This window comes from Rhinatrema bivittatum, chromosome 4 (assembly GCF_901001135.1).
Source record: "Rhinatrema bivittatum chromosome 4, aRhiBiv1.1, whole genome shotgun sequence".
NCBI lineage: Eukaryota > Metazoa > Chordata > Amphibia > Gymnophiona > Rhinatrematidae > Rhinatrema > Rhinatrema bivittatum.
The window spans coordinates 277,057,579-277,078,858 of record NC_042618.1 but is presented as its reverse complement, the minus strand read 5'-3'; the positions used below and the strand labels follow the sequence as shown (position 1 = coordinate 277,078,858).

At 47.7% G+C, this 21,280-nt stretch overlaps 1 protein-coding gene across 4 annotated transcripts in view; it reads right to left on the bottom strand.

The window, feature by feature from the left end:
• KRAS (KRAS proto-oncogene, GTPase) overlaps positions 1-18,403 on the bottom strand; it is a 325,522-nt gene extending 307,119 nt beyond the window's left edge. For 2 of the 4 annotated variants that reach the window (XM_029600139.1, XM_029600136.1), the window contains exon 1: positions 18,302-18,403. The gene's annotated coding sequence lies outside the window, so the exon portion shown is untranslated. Of the gene's footprint in view, positions 1-17,884; positions 18,180-18,301 lie in introns of those variants that run through there. The other 2 variants (XM_029600138.1, XM_029600137.1) reach the window with 2 other exon arrangements.
• Between the last annotated feature and the right edge of the window lie 2,877 nt (positions 18,404-21,280).

Here is a 21,280-nt window from a genome sequence, read left to right as displayed (position 1 = left end):
AATCGCCGACCTGTGCTCCTCCTTGATCTTCGAAGACCGGGCTAAAGTAGAAGCTTTCCACCTTACCTTGTCTTCGCCGCTTCCCGGTTTCGCTCCGGGCAGTCTCCGGCTGCGGGGGGAAAGGGCAAATACCTTCACCGCCTTGCTCGAGGGGGTGCACCCGCTGCCTCTCAGCCGCGCCCGAGATCGGGGGCTAAGTCCTCGCCGCGATTCGGCCACCGGACCGAGGCTGCCTCTACGCCGCGCCCGAGGATTCGGGGGCTAGGTCCCTGCCGCGAATCGGCCACCTCCGAGGGACCACAGAAATCACCTCAGGAAACTCAACTGGGGGAGGGACCAGAGGGTATCACCGCAGGAGTGCGGGGCTCGTCTTCAGGTAGGTTTGTTCTTTAAATTTCGGGTTTTTGTTCTTTAATTTTGGTCTAACGCTCTGAGAGCGTGCAGATAGTCCCTAACTGCTATGGAGATGAAAAATACTGAAGAGCTGCACTTCCTGCTGGGGTATATGTACTAGGGGCTGACATCAGATAGAAATCTGATCAGTCTCCAACTGCTAACAGGAGTACACTATACCCATTGGTCCTGAGTCCATCTGCTACACGCTAGGAAATCAAGATTTGGCATCAGTGGAAATCTCGACTGGTAGGGGCAAAACTATACTCCCCAATGACACACCTCTTTTCTAACACTGTATACCCAACTTCAGATTCATCACAGACATCGAGGCTATGGGTTAATACTGGCATAGTCAGGTTGGAGAAGTACAACAAGGTACTCTTATGTCTCTTGATCAAATTTGCACTAAATACTCCCTGGCAGGGTAGACTTTCTGCACTACGCTAAACTGTATCACTTTACACGCCGAGGCTTACAAGGGGGTACTCTAGGACTGACTGGTACTTTGAGAATTATTGTAAAAACGCCTCGACCCTTCGGGGGAGTCATCTCCAAAATATATGCCCTTCTCAATGGTAAATTATCCGGGCCACATAAACATCGTACTTTATGGGAAACAGACTTCCAATGCACTTTGGAGGAGCAGGATTGGGATCTTATCTATTCTACGGCTCATAAATGCTCCATTTCTTTGGGCTTACAGGAAAACTGTTACAAGTTGATATAATCGCTGGCACTACACACCAGTGCAGTTACACAGATTCCAGAGTGCTCTTTCTGAATTATGTTGAAGGGGATGCGGGCACATTGGCACCTACTATCATATTTGGTGGGAGTGTCCACGGATGAAACAGGTATGGATGACAGTGACTGATTGGATCTCACATGTTGTCTTGGTACCGCTGGAAGTCAAACCTTGGCATGTGCTATTGGGTCTTCCCATTTCAGGGCACAAGAAGGACACGCAAAGGTTTATGTTACAAGTTTTTATTGCAGCTCGATCAGAAATAGCATTATATTTATTTATTTATTTAAAGGTTTTTATATACCGATAACCGTTTGCACATTGTATCGGTTTACAGAAAACTAAAACTTTTTGACAGTGTCATTAAACAGAATTTTTTGGCACTGCCATTACATAGAACAGTAAACTTTGCATACAATAGATAAACATCAGCAAACAGAAACTGGGTAACTATTTACAGGGAACGATGGTTCCTAAATTGGGAGCAGATGAAGGAAAAATTAACAAGCATACATTGTGAAGGTAATACATGTAAAGCACTGTAAATATATAATGAAATAAACGGGGAGAAGGGAGTTGAGAGAAAAGTCAGCAGAAGCACATTGTAAATGGTGATACAAGGAATGCATTATACACCGCTTGGGGGGACATCAGGAGGATGGTTGTTGAGGGAGGGGTAGGCCTGTAAGAATAGCCAGGTTTTTAGCTTTTTTTTAAATTTGGGAGTAGATGTTTCAGTGCGCAAGTCTGGGGGCATAGAGTTCCACAGGGTGGGGCCGGACAGGGAAAAGGCTCTGTTCATTGTGGAAATAAGTTTAGTGGATTTGATAGAGGGGGTACGGAGTGTCCCTTGGAGGGCAGTATGGGTGGGTCTAGTGGATGTACGGGTAAGCAGAGGGGGGTTGATCCAGTCAGTATTTTCGTTTGTGATGCTTTTATGAATGAGGGAGAGAACTTTGAACAGGATACGGGACTGTATTGGTAGCCAGTGGAGTTCGATGAGGGTAGGCGTAATGTGGTCACGTTTCCTAGAGTTAGTAAGGATACGTGCTGTGGCGTTCTGTAGGAGTTGCAACGGCTTAGTATGTGTAGCAGGGAGACCAAGGAGGAGTGCATTACAGTAGTCTATTTTGGAAAATATAATAGACTGCAGTACTGTACGGAAGTCAGTGAGGAATAAGAGGGGCCGGAGTTTTCTGATGGTTTGTAGTTTGAAGTAGCAGTCAGTAAGGATAGATTTAATGAAGGGTTTGAAAGAGAGCTGGTTGTCAATGAGGACGCCAAGGCTGCGGGTGTGGGAGGGGAAGGGCGTGGAGGAGTACGCAATGGGAATGGAGGGAGAGGAATGTTTGTTAGAGATGATGAGGAGTTCAGTTTTTTTGTGGGTTAATGGCAAGGTGCATGTCAGTGAGTAGTTGGTTGATAACCGTCAGGCAGGATTCCCACTTTTGTAGAGCAGTTTGGAGGGAGTCAGTGAAGGGGAAAAGGATTTGGACATCATCTGCGTAGATAAAGTGTTTGATGCCAAGATTAGTGAGGAGGGTGGTAAGGGGGAGCATATAAATGTTAAATAGAGTGGAGGAGAGAGAGGAACCCTGGGGGACGCCTTGGTTAAGGCTAACTGGGTCGGATTCATTGTTGCCAGTGGATACTGTATAATGGTGATCTTGTAGGTATGATTTAATCCGAGAGGGCAGTGCCGGAGATTCCTATTTTACTGAGAATGTTGATTAATATGATGTGGTTAACAGTATCAAAAGCTGCAGATATGTCTAACATAGCAAGGAGAAATGAGTTCCCAGTGTCAAATCCTTTAATAATGGTATCTGTCAGGGATAGCAGCAGTTTTTCAGTGCTCAGGTTTTTCCGGAAGCCATATTGTGTGGGAGGGAGGATGTTGTGTTGTTCTAGGTGGTCAGATAGGCGAGAGTTGACTAATTTTTCCAGGATTTTGGATAGGAACGGGAGATTAGAGATAGGTCTGAAGTTAGCTAGAGTAGAAGGGTCAAGGCTGGGTTTTTTCAGGACTGGTTTCACAACTGCCTGTTTCAGGAGTGTAGGGACTGTACCTTGCTCCAGGGAGCAGTTGCAGATGGATGAGAGAGGTTTGGCGATAGCTTTGGGAATAGAAAGGAGAAGTTTAGTAGGAATGGTTTCAGAGCGGTGAGAGGAGGGTTTCGTTTTTTTTAAGATGTTTTCAATTTCAAGGGAAGAGGATAAGTCGAAGGATGAGAGGGTAGTGGTAAGATTGAAAGAAGGCAGTTTCACCGTGTTTGGGTTGGCCGCAAAGCGTGCAGTGAGAAAGGACACTTTGGTTTGGAAGAAGTGAGCAAGGTCATTACAATGTTTTTTTGTAGTGGGAGTAAGAGGTTGAGTGGGGTTGGAGCTGGTCAGGTTGGAGATCATGGTGAAGAGTGCTTTGGGATTGTATTGGAACCTGTGAATCTTTTTGGCATAGTATTCACGTTTAGTTGAGAGTGTAGTATTACTGTATTGGTGCATAAGTTGGTAATAGGCGGTTTTGGATGCTGCAGAGGGGTGCTTGCGCCATTGCCTTTCTAAGGTTCTGAGACGGGTTTTGAGGTTCTTGAGCTCTGCGGAATACCATGGTTTCCTGTTTGGATGGGCAGGTTTAATGGTTTTTGTAGTAATAGGGCAGAGTTTGTTAGCTATGTTGAGGGAAATGCACAGATACACCAAGTTTGGCTAAAGTCCAACATAGGCTTCATACATACTATCTGTTAAGTAGACTCACTGCAGTGAGTTGTATGGGAGCATTCGCAAGAATGTGGGGACCTTATGCCAAATGGCTAGATAATCAGGTTCTTATACCTTAATGCTCCCCTTTAACTTTAGAGATTGGGTGATCCTATCATTTTATTCTACATTGTTACCCCTTTTCACTGAGATTTGCTTATCACTTTGTTTCCCTTTCAGCTAAGTACTTTTCATTGTATATATCATTACTAGACATGTAGGGCACTTCTATTAATGTGTTCCCGGATGTGAGGGGGGGGTGGGGACTGATGTTATCTATGTAATGGTCAATCATACTATGCTTGCACATGCAAATCAGATGTATACTTCATGTTATGATTGTTCTGCTATTTGCTTATGATACTATTTTGATTGACAAACTAATTAAATACAAAAAAAATGAATAGACAAAAGATATTTGGATCGTGCAAATAGAAGCTACTATTTAAGATTTTAATGAGAATAAAAAGATATTTAAATTTGCTCAAGATTGTACTGTTAGACTTTTTGGCTCCATGGACAAAATAAAGGTCAATTATAATTGGTAGAAAATAGATAAGAAGGGATCACACACCATTCTATCAGTAAAATGTGCTGTGCTTGTACATAATTGCAATTAGATCCTAGGCTGTGCTGACCTATTGAGTAATCATGACCTAAGACAGCTGTTACTTGATTGGTCAAGTTAAAATAAAATGCTTAGGATATTTTGCTTTATCATGTTGACTTTATCTAGAAACAAATATATGTCTAATTGTATGTTCTGGATTTTGAGAATGCTCACAGAGGGGCCCATGCAATAAGCACTGACTTAACATGTGCATGGTGAGCACAAGGGGGGCGCCATGCAACAAACAAATTAGGGGGTGTCGTGGTTACCGGCATCTGCCGGTTATGAAAACAGATGCCGAGCATATTGGCGTCTGTCTTCAAAGCAGCCAGCAGAGGGGTTTTTTAATTTTTACTTTTAAAAAAGTACAGTAAAACAGGTTTTTCTGCTTTTCTGTGCTTATTTTCAATGTGCTCAGGCAGGGGTTAATAGCTGAGCAATGAATGTGCGTCTGAGACGCACATTTATTTTTTTTCGTTTGGAGTGAATGAGTAATAGCCTCATTCACATGCATTTGCTTGTGATGAACACTATCGCATTCACTCAGAGTCGGACGTGCGTTAAATAGGCACTAAAAATCTCCCTATTGCATTAGGGGGTGGATTAGCACATATTTAACCCGCGTCCGACTGTGGGTAATACAGTGTGCTCGGTTTAGCGCACTGTATTGCATCAGCCCCAGAGTCTGTTTGAAGTGTGGTCTTCTCCAATGTTATACTGTAATTTTGGGTGTAGAATAAATCTGGAAACATTGTACTGCAACAGATTCATCCTTAGTCTATTTTAAATTATGGAAACAATACCATGGCATAGAAAAAAATCTCCACATTATTATGCTAATAGTATGACAGGTTTGCTATACAGTTTCTTAATGTCTTTTTTGCAGGATTTTGTATTACTTCACAAAAGGATTCTAAGCTACTGTTATGGAGGTGATACCAGAATTAAAATATATTTTTCTATGGCAAATTGAAAGCAGAAACGTCCTAATTCTACTCTGTAGGAATTCCAGAATAGATCAAAATATTTTGATGTTGACAACGAGATACACAAGAGTTTGTCTACCATTCAGCTGCATATCAAAAAACGTTGTACAGCACATCAGTCACAGCTTTTTCCCTGATGAAGTAAGCAAAGATTCAAAAACTTGTGAAAAAAATAAAATTTAATAACTTCAGTAAAAGTTTGCAAAAAAACATTAAGAATATTTTATATTTCCTTTGCATCATTTAACAAAATGTTTTAAGATTTCTTTTAGTTCAGATGCAATGTGGAGTGTACAGTGTGTCATGCAGTTAGTTCAACACCATCTGTCAGGTTTATTGCAATGGAAAAGAAAAAAAAAAAAAGGTTGAGAACCACTGCTCTAGAAACTTATCCAAACCTTGTCAAACTCCACTAAATTTCTAGCCTCACACAAGGGATTGTCATCTAATGGCTATAGTAGTGGGCAGCAAACCAAGAAAAGAGTGACTTTGGACAAGTCACTTTAATCTCCACTGCATCAAGTACAAATTTAGAGCCTCATTTACTAGGCATTTTTCCCAGAGACATAGGGGCAGATGCAATACTGTGCACTCAGCTGAGCGCACTGTATAATCCGCAGTTGGACGCGGGTTGTATAGGCGCTAACTAATCCCCTTATGCAATATGGAGATTAGCGCCTCTACAACTTGCATACAATGCTGAGTGAAACTAATAGCACTCATCACATGCAAATGCATGTGAATGAGGCTATTAGATATTCACTCCCAATGCAAAAAAAAAAAAAAAAATTTTAGTCTAGGATGCACATTTTAGGGATCAGAAATTAATGGCTGCCCAGAGCAGGCGTTAATTGCTGAACTCTCCTAAAACTAGTACAGAAAAGTGTTACGATATTAAGTAGGAGGAACAACTCTTTAAAAAAAAAAAAAAAAGAAAGGCACAGCAGTTGGGTGCAGGTAGCGGATGCTCAGTAGACAAGCATCCAGTTCCTGAACCCCTAGCACATCCGCTGTTAAATTCAGCATCCATTTTCTGAACCTGACTGCTGGCATTGCAAGGAGTGAATAAATCAATATTAAAGTGTCAGGCACTTAATATAAAATGTATTCACTCCTGCACTTATTGCCATTTGGTCCTTACCAAATGGCAATAACCAATCACCTTTCAGGACAGCCTTCTGAAAGGTGATTGGTCCTTTCACTGACATGTGACAGTGAAGGGACCAATCAGCAATAAGTGAAGGAGTGAATATTAAATGCCCCACACTTTAATGTTGAGATTACTACCTGATAATCTCCTTTTCCTTAGTGTAGACAGATGGACTCAGAACGAATGGGATAGTATCCGCGTGCTAGCAGTTGGAGACGGATCTGACGTCAGCACGGGGTATATATATCCCCACAGGAAGCGTAGCAACTCAGTAATCTTCCTTGCAAAAGCTGTTATGGATGTGTGTACTGACGCTCAGTGAAAAGTGAAAACAGGATTCCCCTGACCGATTGATAGTAGCTGGAGACCGCCAGCATTCACAACCGGAAGGCGTTGACACCTGGTAGAGTGTACGCTCTTATGGAAATAGATGATTAGGCTTACCTTGAATTGGTGAAACCCATGTACACAGGCAGCTGGGCAGGATGCTGAGTCCATCTGTCTACACTAAGGAAAAGGAGATTATCAGGTAGTAATCTCAACACTTCCTGGCGTGTAGCCAGATGGACTCAGAACGAATGGGATGAACAAAAGGTTTACTCCCAGCCTGGGCGGGAGGCTGCCTGAGGACCATGTAGTACCGCCCTCGCAAATGCTGAGTCCTCCCTAGCCTGGACATCCAGACGGTAGAACCTGGAAAAGGTATGGAGGGAGGACCATGTCGCTGCTTTACAGATTTCCGCAGGCGATAGCAACCTGGATTCTGCCCAAGATGCTGCTTGTGCTCTGGTAGAATGAGCCTTGACTTGTAGAGGCGGAGACTTCCCAGCCTCTACGTACGCTGCTCTGACAACTTCTTTAATCCAGCGGGCAATGGTGGGCCGCGAGACCGCTTCACCTAGCTTCTTCCCGCTGTACAGGACGAACAGATGGTCCGTCTTTCGTAGGTCTTGCGTAAGTTCCAAATATCTGGGCAGCAATCTGCCAATGTCGAGATGGCGTAATAAACGCCCTTCTTCAGATTTCTTCAGACCCGCCGTGGTAGGCAAGGATACGGTTTGATTAAGATGAAACTGTGAAACCACTTTAGGTAGAAAGGAGGGAACCGTACGAAGATGGATAGCCTCTGGAGTGATTCTGAGAAAGGGATCATGGCAGGACAATGCCTGTAGCTCTGAGATGCGGCGGGCTGAACATACAGCCAGCAAGAATACCATCTTCAAGGTGAGAACGAAGAGACAGGCCCCAAAGGGGTCTGAAGGTGGATCCCGCGAGGAAATCCAAAACAAGGTTGAGGTTCCACAAAGGTACAGGCCACTTCAGTGGCGGACGAATATGCTTGACCCCCTGCAGGAAGCAAGAAACATCCTGGTGCTTGGCGATGGTCTTGCCATCCCTCCTGGGACCATAGCAAGTCAGCGCAGCCACCTGAACCTTGATGGAGCTGAGGGAGAGACCCTTCTGAAGTCCATCCTGCAGGAAATCCAACACAATAGGGATTGTGGTTGCATGTGGATTGGTGCCGTGAGTGTCGCACCATGCTTCAAATACTCTCCAGATCCGGATGTATGTGAGGGATGTGGAAAACTTGCGAGCTCGGAGGAGGGTATCAATCACGGGCTCCGAGTAACCCCTCTTCTTCAATCTAGCCCTCTCAAGAGCCATACCGTAAGAGAGAACTGAGCCGGATCCTCGTGAAGAATGGGACCTTGATGTAGAAGGTCCCGGAGAGGAGGCAGGGGAAGGGGCTCCCCAGCCACTAGTCTTCTCATGTCCGCGTACCAGGGTCTTCTTGGCCAGTCCGGCGCCACTAGAACACTAGAACTAAACATGCCGAACATTTACCCACGTCCGGTTGACGAGTTATTATTATTATTTTCTATGTAATATTTAATTTTATTATTAATATCTATATGTTATATGTTATTTGCTATATGCCATATGTTATACGTTATATGTTAAGAAACGCTGTTCCATGTAACGCCTTTTGTGCGAAAGTTTTGTTATATGTAAACCGACCTGATTTGATACTTGTATTGAGAATGTCGGTATATAAAAATCCGAAATAAATAAATAAATAAATAAATAGAAGGACTAGGCCCCGGTGTCTCTGAATCTTGCAGATGACAGCGCCTAGCAGAGGCCACGGAGGAAAGGCGTATAGTAGGGTCCCTGGAGGCCATGGCTGCACCAGGGCATCGATTCCGTGGGAGCACGGGTCGCGCTTGCGGCTGAAGTATCTGGGTACTTGAGCATTGGACTTGTCCGCCAGTAAATCCATGTCCGGAAACCCCCAATGATCCACGATCATCTGGAAGGCCGTGGGTGAGAGCTGCCACTCTCCCGGATTTAGGCTTTCCCTGCTGAGGAAGTCTGCTGTGGTATTGTCCTTCCCGGCAATGTGGACGGCGGCGATGTCCTGAAGATTCACCTCTGCCCAAGCCATCAGAGGGGCGATCTCCAGAGATACATGTCGGCTTCTGGTTCCGCCCTGACGGTTGATGTATGCCACCGTGGTGGCGTTGTTGGACATCACTCTGACTGCTCTGTTCTGCAGTCTGTGGGCAAAGTGAAGGCATGCCAAGCGGACAGCCCGGGCCTCTAGACGGTTGATGTTCCACACCAACTCTTCTCTGTTCCACCGCCCTTGTGCGGTGAGTTCTTCGCAGTGTGCGCCCCAGCCGCTCAGGCTGGCATCTGTGGTGAGCAAGATCCACGTGGGTGAGGACATCTTCGAGCCCCTGTTCATGTGGTTGGACTGCAACCACCACCGTAACTGGGTCCGCACTCGGGCTGGTAGAGGTAGGTGCGTGGAGTAGGTCCGTAGACGGGGGCTCCAGCGAGAGAGCAGGGCGTGTTGTAGAGGTCTCATATGGGCCCTCGCCCAAGGCACCACTTCCAGGGTGGATGCCATGAGACCAAGAACCTGCAGATAATCCCAGGCTGTGGGTCGACTGGCTCCCATCAAATACTGGATATGCTGCTGAAGTTTCAACGTTCTCTTGGTTGTGAGACTGACCGTGTCTGCCCGGGTGTCGAACTGTACTCCCAGGTATTCCAGTGACTGGGAAGGCTGTAGGCAGCTCTTGCTGAGGTTGATAACCCAGCCCAGGCTTTCCAGAAGGGTTATCACTCTGTCGGTGGTCCGAAGGCTCTCCTCTCGAGACTTCGCCCTGATCAGCCAGTCGTCTAGGTAGGGATGGACCAGAATTCCTTCCCGCCTGAGCACCGCCGCTACTACTACTACCACCTTGGTGAATGTCCGTGGCGACGTCGCCAACCCAAAGGGCAGAGCCCGAAACTGGAAGTGGCGGCCTAGAACCTTGAAGCATAGGTAGCGCTGATGATCCGGATGGATCGGGATATGCAGGTATGCCTCTGACAGGTCTAATGCCGTGAGGAATTCTCCTGGCTGTACTGCGGCCTTGACGGAGCGTAGAGTTTCCATGCGAAACCTCGGGACCCGTAAGTATCGATTGACTGACTTGAGGTCCAGGACAGGCCGAAAGGTACCCCCTTTCTTGGGTACCATGAAATAGATGGAATAATGGCCAGAATTCACTTCCCAGGCAGGTACTGGGATGATGGCTTTCAAGGACAGGAGCCTCGCCAGGGTAGCTTCCAATGCTGCCTTCTTGTGTATGGGACACGAAGGCAAACTTGTCCGGAGGGAGATGATGAAAGTCCAGATAATATCCCTCCCGGATGACGGCGAGAACCCACTGGTCCGATGTAATCTCGACCCATCTGGGGTAGAAGAGGGTCAACCTGCCCCCTATGGCTCCGTCCCCCAAATGAATCGGCGGATTCTCATTGGGAGGCGCGGCCAGGACCCGCTCCCCTCTTGCGCTGCTTGGTCCGAAAGGACTGATTCCTGGCCGGAGGACGTGGTGCTTGGTAGCGACCCCTGTAAGGAACGAAACGCTGGGAACTCCTGCCCCTGGAGGGCCTTGGAAAGGCGCGCTGGCCCCTTCGGAACCGATCTTCCGGCAATCTGGGCACTGGAGAGGCGCCCCATGCACTGGCCAGTTTATCAAGGTCGCTGCCAAATAGAAAAGAGCCCTTAAAGGGTAATCTGGTGAGGCGGGCTTTAGAAAGCGCATCAGCCGACCATCTTCGGATCCAGAGCTGCCTCCTGGCGGCTATGGAGGATGAAATTCCTTTAGCTGTTGTCCGGACCAGGTCAGATGCTGCATCTGTAAGGAACGAAAGAGCGGATTCCATGTCCGCCACTGGAGCGTTGTTTCTAACCTGTGACAAACAGGCACGCGTCACCACCGTGCAGCAGGTGGCGATCCGTAAAGATAAAGCTGCCACCTCAAAGGCCTGTCGCAGAATGGCATCCAATCGCCGATCATGCGGCTCCCTGAGGGCCGTCCCCCCTTCAACCGGAATGCTAGTGCGCTTGACCACAGCGCTAATCAAGGCGTCCACCTGAGGGCACGCCAGCAGGTCCTGGATAGCCGGTGCCAATGGGTACATGCTCTTCAGAGCCCGACCCCCTTTGAAGGCTGCCGCTGGCGCCGCCCATTCTAAATCGATCAGTTGTTGCGCCGCCTGTAAGAATGGAAAATGGCGGGCCGTAGGACGAAGACCTTCCAGCAGGGGGTTCTGCGCAGAGGGTACCGAAGCGCTTGGACCTGTAATATCCAATTCTGCCAGACACTGAGACACCAGGTCGGAGAGATCCTCCTTAGGAAAGAACCGCCTCATGGTTCGATATGGCTCAGTTCCTGGAGGGAGGTCCCCCTCGTCCGGGAGTTCGGACTCATCCTGCGAGACCTCCTGGTCTGACTGATCCGGACTATCCATCGGAGGGAAGTCCCGTTCGCGATAAGGTCGTGATGGTCCAGGAACCGGATCCGCAGGAGCTGCTACTGCAGCAGCCGCCGCAGGCGCAGCCACCGCAGGAACTACAGGAACAGCAGGAACCGCAGGGCCTGGATGGGCAGCCGTTTGCATCTGTACAAAAGCATGAATTCCCTTAAAGAGATCCACCCAGGAAATGGAAGCAGCCTCTAATCGCCGGGGTACAAGCTCCCCCGGGATGCCTGATTGGTCGAGACTGCCCCCTGACTCCGGGGTAGCCCCTGGGGAACTATCCACAAATCGTGGTTGAGACTGGCTTTCAGCAATAGGCGGGCAGCAATATATATTCAATTTGTATGCAATAGGCATCCCACAAGAAGCGGGCGTCAACATATGTTCAATGTGCAGTCAATAGGCTTTCATCCATAAGCGGTCAGCAAGATACGCTCGGTGTGCATTCAATCAGCTGTCAGCAATAGGCGGCCAGCAATACGCGCTCAACCATACACCGAAACCAAGCCAAGGAGGAGGGAAGCCGCGCCTATTACGGGCGCGGAGTACCTGAGCAAGGCCCCACAATGGCGTCCTCCACGGTGTGCCACGCCGCCGATCCTCTGTGCTTCGGAGACCCGTAGGAAGAGAGGTACACCTTACCAGCTTTGGCGCTTCTTGGCTGGAACACAAGCGGTCTCCGGCTGCGGGGGAAGGGATCACCTCACCACCGCAATTGAGGATATGCACCCGCTACCTCGTCCACGCCGGGACCGAGGGCCTCGTAGGCTACACCCGAACGTCGTCCGGGGGCTATGTCACTGCCGCGCGTCGGCAGGACCGAGGACTTTCACCGCCGGGGGAGCACGGCAATCACCCCGGGAGCTCGCTGCGGGAGGAACCCTTGGGTATCTACCGCAGGAGCGCGGGGCTCTAAGTCGAATAGACAGGAAAAACAAAGTAGAATCTAGAATGATAAGAAAAGAGAAAAATTAAAGTAGTCTTGGAAAGCACGCTCAACTAGCGTGCAGGCACTCCAAACTGCTTTGGAGACGGAAATTACTGAATAGCTACGCTTCCTGTGGGGATATATACGCCCCCGTGCTGATGTCAGATCCGTCTCCAACTGCTAGCACGCGGATACTATCCCATTTGTTCTGAGTCCATCTGGCTACACGCCAGGAAATAGGAGCTTAATACAACAGGCGCACAATAAGAATAATATGCGGCAGCAATATGCGCTTAGTACAATAGGCGCACAAAAATAATAAGTTCTCAGCACTAGGCGGTCATGAAAACAGCACAATTGTATGCAATATACTCTCAGCAATATGCCGCCAACAATACACGCTTAAAGGCTTTCAAGAAGCGCTCAGCAATAAGCGATTAGCAATATACGCTCAATGGCATTCAATAGGCTCTCAGCAATAGGCGGTCAGCAATACACGCTCAGTGGTATACAATATGCTCTTAGCAATATGCGGGTAGCAATACACGCTCAATGGCATTCCATAGGCTTTCAGCAAGAAGCGTTTAGCAATACACGCTCAGTGGCAGTCAATATGCTCTCAGCAACAGGCGGTTAGTAATACATGCTCGGTGGCATATGCACACAGCAATAAGTCAATATACGCACAAGGAGGAATAGAGCCGCGCCTATTACGGGCGCTCAATACCTGAACAAGGCCCCAAAATGGCGTCCTCCACGGCGTGCCACGCCACCGATCCTCTGCTCCTCGGAGACCAGAAATAAGAAATGTACGCCTTACCTGATCCTCGGCGCTTCCCGGCTGGAACCCGGGCGGTCTCCGGCTGCGGGGGGAGAGGGCAAGTACCTTCACCGCCGCGTTTGAGGATATGCACCCGCTGCCTCGTCCACGCCGGGACCGAGACGCCTCGAAAGCCTCACCCGAACCTCACCCGGGGGGTGGGTCCCTGCCGCGATTCGGCCGGACCGAGGACTTACACCTCCGGGGGATCACGGAAATCACCCCGGGAAACTCTACTGGGGGAGGGACCTTAGGGTATCACCGCAGGAGTGCAGGGCTCGATGATATAGAAGTTTTAGTAAGTAGAAAAAAAAAGTAGATTTGGAAAACACGCTCAGCTAGCGTGCAGGCTCTCCAAACTGCTTTGGAGACGGAAATTACTGAGTTGCTACGCTTCCTGTGGGGATATATATATACCCCGTGCTGACGTCAGATCCGTCTCCAACTGCTAGCACGCGGATACTATCCCATTCGTTCTGAGTCCATCTGGCTACACGCCAGGAAATACTGATTTATACACTCCTTGGGTGCCGGTGGTCAGGTTCGGAGAATGGACACTGAATTTATCAGCGTCCATTTTCCTAACCTATGCATGTGTGCTGGTTAGGAAAACGGATGCTGATAAATTCAGCGTCTGTTTTCTTAACCGTCAGACAGCCGCCAACATCGGACCTCTCTCGAGCGCACGCTGTCAAGGAGGCACTAGGGGTGCGCAAATGCCCCTAGCACCTCCTTGACAGCACAAGCCCTAATTTAAATATTGCATCACGCCCCCAGGAGAGCTGACTTGGGGGGGGGGGGGGGGGAGTGTTAAGAAAGTGGGTGCTGAACACTCAGCATCCGCTTTCAGCACAACTTTTTTGCATCGGCTCCATAGAATGGGAGAAAAGCCTTGGTAAATCAGGCCTTTCAGGGATAGAGAAATAGCTACAATACCTGAATATAATCCATTTTGAAGTGCAAAAAGACAGAATATAAGTTAAATAAATACAAATACCACATTGTCTTGGCAGCAAAATTCCATCATTTAATTATGCGTGAACTCAAAGAAATACTTCCTGGAATTCATTTTAAATCTATCAGTTCATTTCATGCAGTATCCTTAATCTTATTGGAAAGCATAAATAAGTAAGTGTTTGCTATCAACTTGTGTGTGCCACACCACTCATGATTTTCTACGGCTCTATCATGTCTCCTCTCCAAGCTAAAGAACCTGTTGAGCCTTTCATACTGAAGCTGTTCCAGCCCCTTAAAGTTTTGTGCGTAAAAGGGCAACCTTTTCTAGTTCTACTATAATCGTCTTTGAGATGTGATGACCATAACTGAACACAATACTTTGATTTGTACAATAGTTGCTTAGAATACATAGATATCATTTCACCCTCCATTGCCTCAGATACAAAAACTTACAGGTCAATGGAATATCGTGTGCTCAGGCTAGCCCGCAGTTGGATGCGCATCCACAACCCCTGATGCAATAAAGGGGGATCAGTGCATCCAAACTAGCACACAGCTAGTATCACTTATCACATGTAAATACCATGTTGATGAGGCTATTAGCTATTACCCCCTTATGTACAAAATAACCATGAGCCTCAAAAGTTTAACAGAACAGCAGAAAATACTGTAGTTCCTCCAACTTAATATTGGGTTAAGAAAATGTACGCTCAATTTATAAGCATAATTTTCCTAACCCGTGGCTGTGCACAGGTTAGGAAAAAACGGATTATCTTAAAATTGAGCATCTGTTTTCTTAACCTGCACACAGGCTCCTGGGTGCCCGATGCCGAGGAGGCGCTATGGACGCACAATTTCCCCTAGTGCTACCATTTTAATGCAGCGGCTCATTAGCCAAGGCAAAAAAACAGAGGGGACTACCTTACACCGTGGAAAGACTTTTATTAGAATTGCCCAAAGTCTTTCCACGGTGTAAGGTAGTCCCCTCTGTTTTTTTGCCTTGGCTACGTGGGACCACCTTCCGGTTTGTTTCATTAGCGGCTCATTAGCCTACTGCATCACGCATCCAGGAGATAGATGGGCACACATTAGGAAAGTGGGTGCTCAATCATGAATGCCCATTTTTCCTACATGGATATTGCATCGGTCTGAATGACTGTGAGCCATCTGGGGACAGGAAAATACTTATAGTACATGAATGTAATCTGCTTTGAAGGGGCTAAAAAGCAGACTATAAGTCTGAATAAAATATCAAGTTGGCTTGTCTTCTGATCTGACCCTTATTTTGACTTCAGTCTAGACCAGACACATACACATTTACAGCTCGATACTGTAAGACCACGGTAGAAAGAGTGCGGCATTGCCAGGCGCACCCTTCCTCCCCGCACGCACAGTTCTCTTCACTTAGCGCCCGATACTCTCTTCTAATTGCATGCAAATGCATGCCGCGGCTGTGAAGCGTTAGGGAAGGGTTAGCGCCTATACAGTAACCTGGGTGCGCTGGTACCTGTCATTTCAAATGTCATTTCAAATGACAGGCACCAGGAAGTGTAAAAAAAAAAAAAACAAAAAAAACAAAAAATATGTAAAAACCTGAGTGTTATAAAAAAAAAAAATTTTTTAAATACCTGTCACTTTCGTGCGGTCATCCAGGCAGCGGCGGGAGCCGGAGGGCCGCGTGGGTCCAGGCAGCCGGCGGCGGGAGCCGGGTGTTTGATCGAGGCCGCGGGCGGGTAGGCGCGTGTTTGATTGGGCGGACGGCGGCAGCGGGATCCGGGGGGCGGGTGGGCGCGTGTTCAAACGAGGCCGCAGGCGGGCGGGTGGGCGCCTGTTCGATCGGGCGGGCGGCGGGCGCGTGTTCAAACAAGGCCGGGTCGCACAGGCCCGCATTAATTCAGGCGGAGGGAGCCGGCGGCGAAAGCGGCCTCCGGCAACCCCCACCGGCAGTGAATGAATGCGCGCCTGTGCGACCCGTGTTATTCGGCGCTCAAGGCGTGACATCATGTGACTGCCTTGAGCACCGAATCGCACGGGTCGCACAGGCGCGCATTCATTCACTGCCGGTGGGGGTTGCCGGAGGCCGCTTTCGCCGCCGGCTCCCTCCGCCTGAATTAATGCGCGCCTGCCGCAGCCCGCCCGATCAAACAGGCGCCCACCCGCCCGTGGCCTCGTTTGAACACGCGCCCACCCGCCCCCCGGATCCCGCCGCCGCCGCTGCCCGCCCGATCAAACATGCGCCTACCCGCCCGCGGCCTCGATCGAACACCCGGCTCCCGCCGCCGCCCGCTGGCCGCTTGGACCCACGCGGCCCTCCGGCTCCCGCCGCTGCCTGGATGACTGCACGAAAGTGACAGGTATTTAAAAAAAAAAAAATTTTCTGACAGGTTTTTATGTGTCCCAAAGTATTACATTGTCTCGCTCATCTCTGTATCGCTTTTTGTTTTATTGTGTTTTATTGTGTTTGTGTATCTTAAGTGGTGTCGATGGATTTGTTACTAGACTCACAGACCTAACACCTACTAGGGGGAGGCAGTAAACTAACACGTTAAGGCCGCGGCAAAACAGCGGGTTACTAAGGAGATAATATCAGCGCCCGTTACAGTATCGGAGGGGAATAGCTAATTCCTTCATTATACAGCTAATTCGTTCATTTACACATCATATACATGCTGCGTGCGGAAAGGGTTATGTGTCTATTTTAAGAAGCGCTAAGGACGCGTGAAACTGGAGACTGTATCGCTGGTTCGCCTTACTCGTCTGTATTGTGCGCTCCCAGCACGTTACAGACGGGAAATCTTCAACCGCACGTTACTGTATCGAGCCGTTAATTAGATTGAAACTTTAGATCAGAAGCCCATTTAATACAACCGCAATTATTGGAAAAAAAAAAACAACAACTTGTTTCCTGGCGATAACCCACATCTCTGGACAACTTTGTGGTGCCTGCTCAATTACAGAATTTTCATTTGTTTGTACTTGAGACCTGCACATTTAACTACATTATTTAAAGTTTCATCTTATAGGGTGAGGTGCAATACCAAGTTTTCCGTGCAGGACTTACTAGCATAGCATAGCTTCTTCAAGATGGCCAAATGTTATGTATTTAGACTAATACATTTTCACCTTGCAAACAAGCACTGCATCACCACCAGTTATTGGTTGTGTTGTCATGTTGCATGCTATTATTATCATGCACTCCTACCTATCAAGACGCGAGAAATCAGAGGTGGCATGATGTCAGATGAAGTGGATTTTATTAAAGACTGTCTACAGAGAACACTATAAAGACTGTAAACACTGTAAAGACACAAAAGACTGCCCGACTCGGCCGAGTTTCGCCCATATATAGGGGCTGTTTCAGGGGCTATATAGTTCAGACTTTATCTGTGAAAAGATTGTAGCCAATATTTCTTAATCAGGAGAGTTGTGCACAACTCCAACTCTTCTCTATTGTGGTAGTTGAGCTTGCAGCAGCGGTGCACCAGCTACCAACAGAACTCTGCATTTAGCTACTAGTTATAAGAAATAACTAGTTCCACCTCTGGTTTCTCGCGTTCTGCTATATTGAAGCGACTTCCGCATTGCTTTTTGAGACCCTCCTACCTATCAATGTACTGATTCCTATGTCAACAAACCAAGCTGTATGCTCTTTACTTCGGTTACTATTATAAAACAATGAAAAGGCTACAGAAATGCTCAAGAACGATGGCTTACCCTGCAAAACGAAAATTAGGACTTCTCAGTTTTAGAATAAAGAGGTGCACAGGTACTGCAAAAAACGTTGCCGTTCTCCATGATTAACATATTCAAAAGCCTCGGAGAAACATCTGACGTATTAAAATCCCAACAATGCCTAAAATATTCAGCAATTTCACTGCTACCTACTTAAAGCAGTCAGCCTATAATATCCCTGTTCGAAGACAGTTGTGGAGGCAGCAGCCTGACCACTAGCTGTGCACCGAATCTCCAGCGGAGTGGGAGTAGGCCGGTGACTGGAACACCAGCGGAAACCACGCTCCGCTGTGACGTCAGTGCCTAACTCCCCTCCCCACCCGACAGTCTCCGGCACAAGTCCTTGAAGGATGTAGACTGGACTTCCCACTTCATCATACCCGAAACACAGCTACTCACATGCAAACACGCCACGAAGTGTCAAATCCAACTCATGCAGCCAATGGCACTGGCCGTAGATCGTAGCCCGTAATCTTACTGTCCCAAGCACCACTGCTTCCCCTCCACGTGATATCCTACCCGGTTCCAGCCCCCACCGCCTCCTTCCTGTTCTAGAATGGCGACAATAGAGGGAAGGAAAATTGAGCCCAACTAATCGATGGCGCTAGAAGCCATGAGTTAGAATACAGAGATAATCGATTCCAGCACCAGCTTGTCTGCACACTGCAGGTGTGCTAGTTTATGTTCAAGCTGCACTTAAAGTCTCTTACTATACAGAGACGGGCTAATTTATTCCCTGATCTCAAGGGCAGCTAAAAGATCGGTTTTTTAGTATATTCCTAATACACTTGCCTGAAATAGAGTTGCATGCAAACTGCCTCCATTGTATGCAAATCTATCTCATGCATATTTATTAGGGGTAGCCTGAAAATATCTCATCTACATGAAATTTACATGTGATGAGCGCTATTGGCTACACAGTTTGGATACACTAATCTTAGATTGTAAGCCCTCTGGGGATAGGGAAATACCTACAGTAGCTGAATGTAAACTGATGTGATATCTCAGATCAAATGGCAGTATGTAAACAATAATGAATACATTAAATAAATAAATAAATATTGTATCAGGTGCTAGTCTAGCACATCCAAACATGTGTAAGCCTACATTCTAGGCTGGACACCCATTATTGCATGGCCTTTTAGGTAGAGAAGAGCTTATTTAAATAGACATAGGCATTTTATTAAATTAGTGATACTCCCTCATGATAGGTGTCAACATCTACATACACCTCACACCTGTCATTGCACGCCATTGGTCTGGAATGGCTAGCTCCAGTCCTCAAGAACCACAGACAGGTCCGCTTGTCGAGATATCTACCAGGAACATATATGACAGATTTAATGACCACACTGCTACCTACTGCTGCATCCTTGTATGATGGTTCTGTGGCACTCAGCACCAATGGTAGCTTGTCTCTTTTAGCTAGTAATACCTGGTCTCCACCCTGCTGCACTACTCAGCATCCAATCTTCAGCAGCAGCCAGGGCCAGGACTCTCCCAAGAGGCAGGTTGCCTACATTACATCTTCTCTTGAATGGCTAACTCAAGGAGTTTACAGTACCTAGTGTAGTGATAGTCAGGAGCTCCACTGCTAGCATTGCAGCCTCTATTCCCCTCAAATAAGAGTATTATAAATTAGGACTTCTCTGTTTTAGAAAACTTTTTTTTTTTAAGATTTTCAATTAGCTAAAAAATGTCGAGCAAATTTGCCAACTGTAAACAGTGTTCACTGTAGACAGCAGGATGAATTGGCCATAACACATGAGTGACAGCATCAAACTGCACTAAACAGAACCCTCTCCTAGCTCGCAGCACTTCTGCTCTAATGAACATATGCGGAAGTTCCCACACAGCACTCCAGACAATTTTTAGAGCTTAGCTTTAACTAGGTGAGCATTTCCAAAGCAGTGTGCCATGAAAAAAGCCCAATACGAAGGAGTTAAGGAGCAGCTAAAGTGTCCATTTCTTTTCCTTCCTGGCCTGCAGGATGTCCTCCTGCTATAGGGGAGGGGGAGCAAAAAACAGCACCTTATCTGATACTTTTCTTCTGTAACAAACTGCACAGGGCCCTGTAGCCTTGCGAGACCTGCTGGGCCCCTGCAGTTCTAATTGCAAAGGGAAGCTGGCCAAAGGGGAAGAAGCAGCACCAGGATCAACAACTACAGTTGAATGTGCCATGAGATGTTGGGGGAGAGGGAAAGGAATATATGATGATGCTAGAGGGGTGGAGGGAGTGGGCTTTGAGAGGTAAGGTGCTTATGCTAGAGGAGAAGAAAGAAGTGAGGATGTCGTCAGGGAGTGGAGGAAAAGCAAAGGAAAGAGAAGGTAGTGATAGTGGCAGGGGATTGGGAGAGAGAGGAAAGGGAGGAGGTGGAGGGTAGGCGATGATATTATCACCAGGGAGGTTGTGTGTGGGGGAAAGAGGGGGGGAGGGGGACAGGGAAGAGAAGAGAAAATGATGGTATGTCACACTGATGTGAATTTTATGCCAGATATGCCCTGACAAAAAAAGTTTGGGAACCACCAAGACAGGTTGTTGACTCTCCAGGGAAGCGGGAAAGTATTAAAATATAGCCTATTCGGAGGAAGTGACGTCACGCTTCATGCACGCAGCCTAAACCTTAGGCTCCATGCCCCGCGGTCCCTGCAAAGCCGGCGAATAGCGGCGGGAGCCCGAAAAAAATCAAAATAAATATCAGACCGGCATTCGGAAGCTTTGCTGCAGATTTTTTCAATGACGGCAAAGAGAAAAATTCCGGACCTGCGGCGCTTTTCATACTTGCAGGAGCCGGAGGAGGAAGCCACCAAAATGGCGCCCGTGGTGGAGGTAGAGGAAACGGAGGGGGCTGTCCACGCGGCGCGGGAGCGGGACTGTGACTGCCCTTCAAGGGCTGAGATGCGCGGGTGGTTTGTAGAACTTCGGCAGGATTTAAAAAATTATAAAATGGAGGTCACTGAGATGATTGCAGATCTCAGAGAGGAGACTGCAGAGCAGGGGAGGCGCCTGGAAGAGCTGGATGTGCGTTTGGATACACAGGGGGAGAGCTGGCTGCAACTTAAGAAGGACCAGGAAACTTTGCAGATGCAATCCCAAGCCTTGGTGGACAAACTAGAGGACATAGAAAATAGAAGTAGGCGCTCGAACATCCGCATACGGGAAGTGCCGGAGACGGAGGATTATAGTGATTGCATGGCTGTCGTGGAGCGGATCTCCAATTTCTTTCTGGATCAGGATGCCATGACAAGCGAGGAAGAAAGACCTACGGTGCAGATAGACAGAGCGCATAGATCGCTGGGGCCTAAGCTGGCTAACAGACCTCGTGATATAGTGGTCTGTTATCACCAATTTGCACAGAAGGATCAAATTTTCATGAT